The sequence below is a fragment of the Ruditapes philippinarum genome, unplaced genomic scaffold (genome assembly GCF_026571515.1).
Source record: "Ruditapes philippinarum isolate M1 unplaced genomic scaffold, ASM2657151v2 ctg14583_1_1_1_1, whole genome shotgun sequence".
In the NCBI taxonomy this organism is placed as follows: Eukaryota; Metazoa; Mollusca; class Bivalvia; order Venerida; family Veneridae; genus Ruditapes; species Ruditapes philippinarum.
Window position 1 is genome coordinate 1 of NW_026857559.1, and position 8,244 is coordinate 8,244.

Genomic DNA, 8,244 nt, shown 5'->3' on the forward strand with positions numbered 1-8,244 from the left:
AGAAATTCAAAATATATCTTCCATTTATTTGTTATAATCATGTATTTGTCATATTGTATTATGAGACTATCCACTTATTTTTAGAGTTAACGAGTAGAGTTATGGTAGAAAACATTATAATAAGTTTAAGTGGGCCGATGTGGTAAAGGGCTCATTTGATTGGGATTGAAATGTCTTAGTGCCGAAATGACTAGAAATCGGATATTTTAGGGGTGCCATACTTTTGCATGGATCCCGTCGCACCGATTGCAAAAAGGAAATCTGAAAAAATGGCAGAGACTGAAGACTTTTTGGACATTTTTGTCAGAGAATTATTCATGGACGGTCTGACAAATTCGGAAATTAAGACACCTCTGAAACTTACTAAGAGGATACATGTTAGGTAAATATATAGTTTTATTTTCAAATTTTTCATATAAAGTGAGACATCATACAATCAATCCTATGACAGAAAGTTTTTCAACCAGTGATGTGTTTATATAAAATAAGGAAACAGCAGACGCTCACAGTATTTTGTCCATCGTATATACATGTCCTATATTCGTTAACTTAGTTAACGAATTGTGGTATTGTTATATCTTGTTAAAAGAGAGTCGAATATGTGTGACTGTGTCAAGTGATTCTTAAACCAACTAAAACTAGTGGTAGGATATTTTGGTCCGGAAGTTTAAATCAGATATACATGCAAAAACCATGTGTGATAAATAGTAATGACATTTTTTGTTACAGCTTTTTGGAGAAATTACCACAAGGTTATGAATTCTATGTAACTTTTACTGTTTTTAAATCTAAAAAAGATATAGATATAGCTTTTTACCCTTTATACTAAATTGACGAATTTGTTTATATGTTAGCCTGTCAAACTGTTGAACTGATACCATGATGAATATTTCTGCTTAATAATTTATTAGTTTTAAAATGTATGTGTCTGATCAAAGAATACTTTAATGCAATATTGATTGTATAATTTCAAAATATATACATCCTGAGAAACTAATGAAATTCATTGATCATAAAGAAATCGAAGTATTCTCAGATTTTGAATATCAATGAAAAAAGTCTATATGTGCATGACTTAAGTATGTAATTTTTTTATAGGAAATGGTACAAAAATTGCTGGCATCCATAGAATGTATTTTCAAACAATCTTTCAGATTTTATAACTTTGCATTTTGGCTTTAAGATCCACTGTAGTTGACTAATATTATCAAATATCAACTGAAAATAAAGGTATCACCAACATTTTAAAAATGAAAGTGTATATTTAAGCATTTATCTCTGTTATGGTAACTATGTAGACATATTGAATTTGTTTACATAAATTTGAAGAAATAAATTTGAGACCAGAAAATGTGACGGTTTTTTGGTATTTCAGTTTGAAATACAAGGAAGTGGTCAGCGACTTGGATGCAGAATAATGCGTCAAAGGTCTGTTATTCATTTATAATGGTTATAAGAGAGATGTAGATGTTTCTGTTTTTGAATGAAAATATAGTCTTGATCAATATAAATTTTGCTATAATTAAAGTATACAATGACTCACAAGTGAGAAATTAAGAAAGCTACAAAATTACTGCATAATACGTTCAATCAAGTCATAAAATATCTCTTAATCATTATCAATTAAACATTAAAATTTATAATCTAAGTTCTTTATGCAACAAAATTTGTCTGGAAGTAAGAAGTTTTATAAAATATATTCATTTACAAAAATAAATGTGTTAACAGAATTCAACAGAATAAACAGAATTCTTCGTTTGCTACATGAAGTGGACCCTTATGGTGTTAACATGAGAAGAAGAAGGGGACCCATTATTATTAGAAAACTATCGACCAATCTCATTATTATGTGTTGATGTAAAAATTGCAACTCGTGCTCTTGCCAATAGATTGCAAACTGTAATTCATAAAATAGTTAGCTTAGACCAACAAGGTTATATTAAAAACAGATTTATCGGATATAACATACGTTTAATACAAGACATAATACATTATTCAGAAAAATTTCAAATAGATGGTTCGATAATGTTTCTAGATTTTCGTAAGGCCTTTGATACTCTAGAATGGAATTTTTTAATTAATGTACTTAAACAATTTGGTTTTAAATCGAACTTTATAAACTGGGTCGAAACATTTTATAATGATATTAAATCATGTATTTTTAACAATGGACATAAATCAGAGATATTTAACTTAAATCGAGGTATTAAACAGGGATGTCCATTATCTGCTCTTTTATTTATATTAGCTGCTGAAATTATGGCCATTGAAATAAGAAACTCAAACAGTATAGAAGGGATAAAAATCGAAAATAATAATACACAAATTAAAATAGCACAGCTTGCTGATGACACTACTCTTTTTCTGAAATCTGAACAAGACATTCTGAATGCAATAAATCTGGTAGAGCGCTTTGGCAAATACTCGGGGTTACAACTTAATAGCAAAAAAACTGAAGCAATGTGGATAGGAAGAAGTAAATCACGAACTGATAAAGTAGGAAATATAACATGGCCGAATAAACCAATTAAAGCACTAGGAGTCTATTTTGGCATACAATACGAAGAGTGTTCTAAACTCAATTGGCAGTCAAAACTAACTGAATGTCAAAGTCTAATAAAAAACTGGTTAAAACGTAAGTTAACGATGTATGGAAAAGTTCAAATTATAAAATCGCTATTGATACCAAAATTTACTTATTTGTTTCATTCTTTAGTTGTGCCAGAAAGTATCGTGAAAGAAATCAATACAATGATATTCAAATTTTTATGGGACAATAAACAAGAAAAAGTAAAACGTGCAACTTTAATAGGCAATAAATTACAAGGAGGATTAGATATGCTAGACTTAGATTCATATATAACTTCTTTAAAACTTAAATGGGTAAAAGCTTTAACTGATGAATCAGAAGCAAACTGGAAATTAATTCCGAAACGCCTACTGAAAGATTTTGGCGACAATTTTTTAATATTTTGTTGTAATACAGACACTATTAAAAGTCTCAATTGTAGTAATGTGACTGAATTTTATTAGATTTATTAAAATTAAAAACCAATGTTTGTTTTTTAAAACATGGATTAAATCGAATATATATTTTATAAATGATTTACTTAATGATCAGGGTGAAGTAGATCAAAATGTTATCTTAAATAAGCTAGTAGATAAACGCAACTGCGTCGTTGAATTAAACTTGCTCTTTTAAGCTATACCTCTAACCTGGAAACAAACTATGAAAACGTTTCACTCTTCGCAAACAAAAATAAAAACAGAAAAACGTCTTAAGATAAATAACAGACCTTTTGAATTGATGGATTCAAAAACAATATACCAAATATTAGTAAATAAAGTATTCATTAAACCCGCTACACATTCGTATTGGTCAAATAAATATGAGATAAAACTAAACTGGAATGATATATATAAATTCATTACAAGAATTCCTGATAATCGGTATAAACAATTCAAATTTAGAGTAATAAACATGATCTTTACAAGCAAAGAAACGCGCTATAAATGGAAAATGGTCTCATCTCCACTCTGTAATAAATGTAATAAAATAGAAGATTATCAACATCTTTTTATCGATTGTATGGCAGTAAATGTATTTTGGGAGAAAATTTTATATATATTTCAAGAGTGCGGAATTCAAAGAAATATACGTAGACTAGACATCCTTATTTTCGGTTATAAAATATCTCAAGAAGAATACTTTTACATAAATGTTATACTCACTATTGTAGGTTTTAGTATTTATAAAGCTTACTTTTGTAGTAATAATTGGTCAAATGAATTTAACATTTTAAAACTGTTTAAAACAGAATTTGAAATAATTTATCAATACTTTAAATACAAGAAGACAAAAGTTAATTTTTTTGACAAAATACTACAATTTTTAAAAGATATATACTAACCTCTAGATAGTTTCAAGCTTTTTTCACTTTGTGTGTTTATGTACGTTGTAACTCTAATATATATGTATATCTCAAATTGAATTTGTTAAATTATGTCATTGTATATATGTATAATTATGTATAATTATGTATAATATTTGTGAATAAAAAAAAAAAAAAAGGAATTCCCGTACCATAATCTGGGACCAAATTTTATGATACATGTTGATGGTTATGATAAAAAAGATATAGACTCGCCATTCATGAAGCAATTTTTGGGTATGTATGTATTCAAAGAACTGACTGTTCTGATTTCACATAAACTGCCAATCTTGATAAGAAAGTAAAACAAATGACCTGCAGGGTTCTCTTTCTCATGAGGCATACAGTTATGCAACCTGTACCAATAGGGGCTAAAATTTAGGAACCAGTTTCAAAGTTTATAAGAAAAAAGCTTTTGATTTTACTCTAGTTACCAATCTTGACTTCAGAACCATGAGGCAAGTTACATACATATTCATAGTGGTAATTGTTTAGCCTGAGAACAATAAACATTATACATCGTATATAAAGGAGCTGATGAATGTCATAGTTTATTGATTAATCGTGAATTTAACTCATTAACATTCACATACTAACCTCGTGATATTTTCATGAATATCCTTTGTATCCAATAACTTTTCATGCACCGGAAGGGCGGCATATTGAAAACGCTACGTATGTCTGTCTGTGTGTCCCCACATACACAACATTCATGTCCTGACTATATTTTTGTATTGATGGATTTTGAAATAACTTAGTACAAATATCTACCACACCAAGATGATGTGTCGCGTTTAAGGCACAATCATGTCACTACCATAAAGGTCAAGGTCAGACTTAAGATGTTGAAGGTACACCACTTACACAACATTCATGTCCAGACTGTATCTTTGTCATGTATTAAAGAATTTAAAAAATAACTGCATAAATACCAACATCATGACAATTTGTCACGTTTAACGCCAATGCCACATCCTAAAAGGTCAAGGTCACACAGAAGTTGAAGGTACACATTTGTGTTCTGACTACAACATTGTCAGGCCTTGGTGGATTTTGAAATAATGTAGCATAAATGTTTTACCACATCAAGACATCACGTCCAAGACCCATACCCATACCTTCAAGGTCAAGTTTGTAAGATTGCTGTGGATAGTAATTCATTTCGTAAGATCAATATTAAGCAATAAGTTATGCTTATTATGCCTCTCTACCCCCTTCAAAATAGTGGGGGTATATTGCTTGGCATTTGTCTGTCTGTTGGTGCGTAGACCTAATGGTTTGCGATCAGTAACTAAAGAACGCTTAGGCATAGGAACTTCAAACTTTGTATGAGGTTGTTCATAACCAGAAGATGACCCCTAATGTTTTTGAGGTTTTTAGGTCAGAAGTCAAATTGACTTTGAATGCCAAAATGGTTTCCAATTGATAACTCAACAACTCCTAGGATTTTGATCTTCAAACTACACAGGTGCAATGGTCTTGGTCTGTAGATGACTTGCCTGATACAAGAATCAAGGTCATATTGACATTGTAGATGAAAAGGATTTCCAATGAATGACTTGACAACCCATCTTGCTTTTGGTCAGAAGATAACCTCATGAATTTTGTGGGTCAAGGGGTCAGAGGTGAAGATCACATTGACCATATAATTAATAACGGTTTCTGATTCATATCTCCATAACTCATGGGCCCTTTACCTTCAAACTTCACAGGTGCATTGGTATTGGCCAATAGATAACCCCTATTGGTTCAAAGGTCTGAGTCACATTTGCCAGCTAGCTTACGGAACATCGGTGGTTTGACTCAGTTGACTGTCTGTGTCTGAATTAATTCACAGAAGGGCACCTTAAGCCTTTCAGCACTAGTAAAACTGGAAAGTCGCCACATCACCAATAACATGTCGGTGCAACGTAAAATCCAATCAGACAAATAAAATGGAGTAAACACATTTAAAACTCTCGCCATGCAACACTTGCTAAAAAGTTTAGTTTTTTTTCATCTTTACATGATATTATTTTTTTCTGAAAAATTCTTATAAGAAGAACTTAATGAAGATGTTTACTTGTAGAGAAAGGACATAAAAACTATGCAAAGATGTAGTAGAAATAATGACCTAACCACTTTAATTATGACTGCTAGTTGACAATTCTTGCCCTGTTAGAGCATAGCACTTTTGAACTCAGTTGCTAAGACCATTTAAAGGGTATAATTATATATTTATGAAATATTTTATAAAATTTATTAACAGTGAAATTAAAATGGTTCCATTATTTTATTGTTGATTCACAAAAAAGTTGAAACATAGAATGTCTCTGTTATTTAACATTCATAAATAGTGTACGTTAACAGAATAAAATGTTCCGAAAATGAAATCTACCGTGGCATAAAAGTGACATTTGCAAAATTTTTTGTTTGTGTTTTTTTTGTACTTATTTGTTGTTTTTTTTTTTGTACTTTTTTGTTTTGTTTTGCATACATATTTTATTTTAGATTAAAATACATATTTTTGTTTTGTTTTGCATACATATTTTTATTTAGTTTTGCGTACATATTTTACTTTAGTTTTGCATATATAGTTTATTTTAGTTTTTCGTACATATTTTTTTTTGTTTTGCATACATATTTTATTTAAGTTTTGCAAACATTTTCTATTTTAGTTTTTCATACATACTGTTTTTCATACATACTGTATTTTTGTTTTTTGTACATATTTTTACATGACGCCATTTGCAAAAGTAGAGGTTTGGATAGTTACGCCATTTGTAAAACACCATTTTCAAACACTTCGCCATCTGTAAATTACAGTACCTCATTTGCAAACGCCATTTGCAAATACCAAAATTTTCATTTTTGGAGGCATAAAAAAATAACAGATTTTAGTATACATATATATATATACTAAAATCTGTTATTTTTTCTCATGGACTGTGTTTTTTGTTTTATTTATATGTGACTTTTTCCGACACTTGTTTTCATTTCATATATATATATAGTCCGCGGTGACGCAAAAAAAGGTTCATAAGGTTATTAGTTGATGGCTTAGTGTATTTCACCAATCTTACATATTTACTCTAACTTTCATACTTTATGCTTTTTAACAATATGACGGTCAAACAGATATACTTATCAGTTAGTGATATTGTTTTTGACAAATAATTAAAACTGATACTAGGTCAACATACTTACACTTCACCAAAATTGTAGGTATTCATCATTCAGATAAATAACAAGACAAAACATTATTCTAGACTTTAGTACATGTGGTACATAATAATAAAGTACAAAATGTGTATGTTAATTTTTTCTGTATTTCAGGTACTAGAGATGATAAATTTTCTTCATTCGGAAAACATGGAAGCTACAACTTCTAACTTCCTAATCTATGAATAGAATGCTGAACAGTTCAAACAGTTACTGGCAAACAATGGCAAAGAAATGACATCTACATGTACTGAAGCATTAAGTTTATACTAGTGGCTGAAACTTCGTGTTTAAAGGACATATATAATTGCATTATCACAAACCGTGTAGGCCATTAATTTATAATTATATATCACCATTTACATGCTGAGGATTTTGATTATATTTCAACAAGCGTATTGTGTAAGAAGAATACCATAGCAAATGAGCAAACTTATTCTTTTTATTATAGAAATTTAAAAAAGATATGTAATTTTAAAATTTGACTTAAAACCCAAGACAATATAAAATACTTGAAAATGCTGTCATATTGTTACAAATTTCATAAATCTCTACATTTGAATTTCTCATATAAAAATAGGTTTGGCCAAGATAGCAATGGCTGCCCTCATTACTAACTACATTTCCATAGCTGTCCAGGACAAATACGTAATATTTGCAGAATCTGAAGTTGTTGGAAGCACTTTCATTGACTGAGAAGAATATTACGGTGTGAATGGTGGTCATTTCATTTTTCCATGTTTAAAATTGACAAATTTGTAATAAATGAGTAATTTATTTTTTATGGCTAAACGTATGGTTTTATATTTGAATGATGTAGTTTGTATCATTAAAATGTATGTGACGATATGTAATTGCTTTCAGTTATAATATACTAATACAACGTATCTGTCCCTGTGTCTTGGCCGAACAAGTATGTTAAGTTGGCAGAATTTTTATGCAGGTCAACACTTTGTCGGTGTGTCACTCTCGCCTTGAAAATAATTTAAAAAGTATTTTGAGGAATTTTTATTTATATTGAAACTTGAAAATGTTAAATAAGACTTGTCCCAAGTAAAGATATCTCGCTGAAACATCACACATTTGTAGAGGCCAGTAAGAGAAAGAGCAG

At 29.8% G+C, this 8,244-nt stretch overlaps 1 long non-coding RNA gene across 1 annotated transcript; it reads left to right on the plus strand.

Moving 5' to 3' along the window:
- The first annotated feature begins 49 nt into the window (after window positions 1-49).
- Window positions 50-7,959, plus strand: LOC132750156 (uncharacterized). Its single transcript, XR_009628507.1, has 3 exons — window positions 50-382; window positions 1,376-1,428; window positions 7,248-7,959. It is a non-coding gene; the product is annotated as an uncharacterized LOC132750156 (long non-coding RNA).
- Window positions 7,960-8,244: the final 285 nt, after the last annotated feature.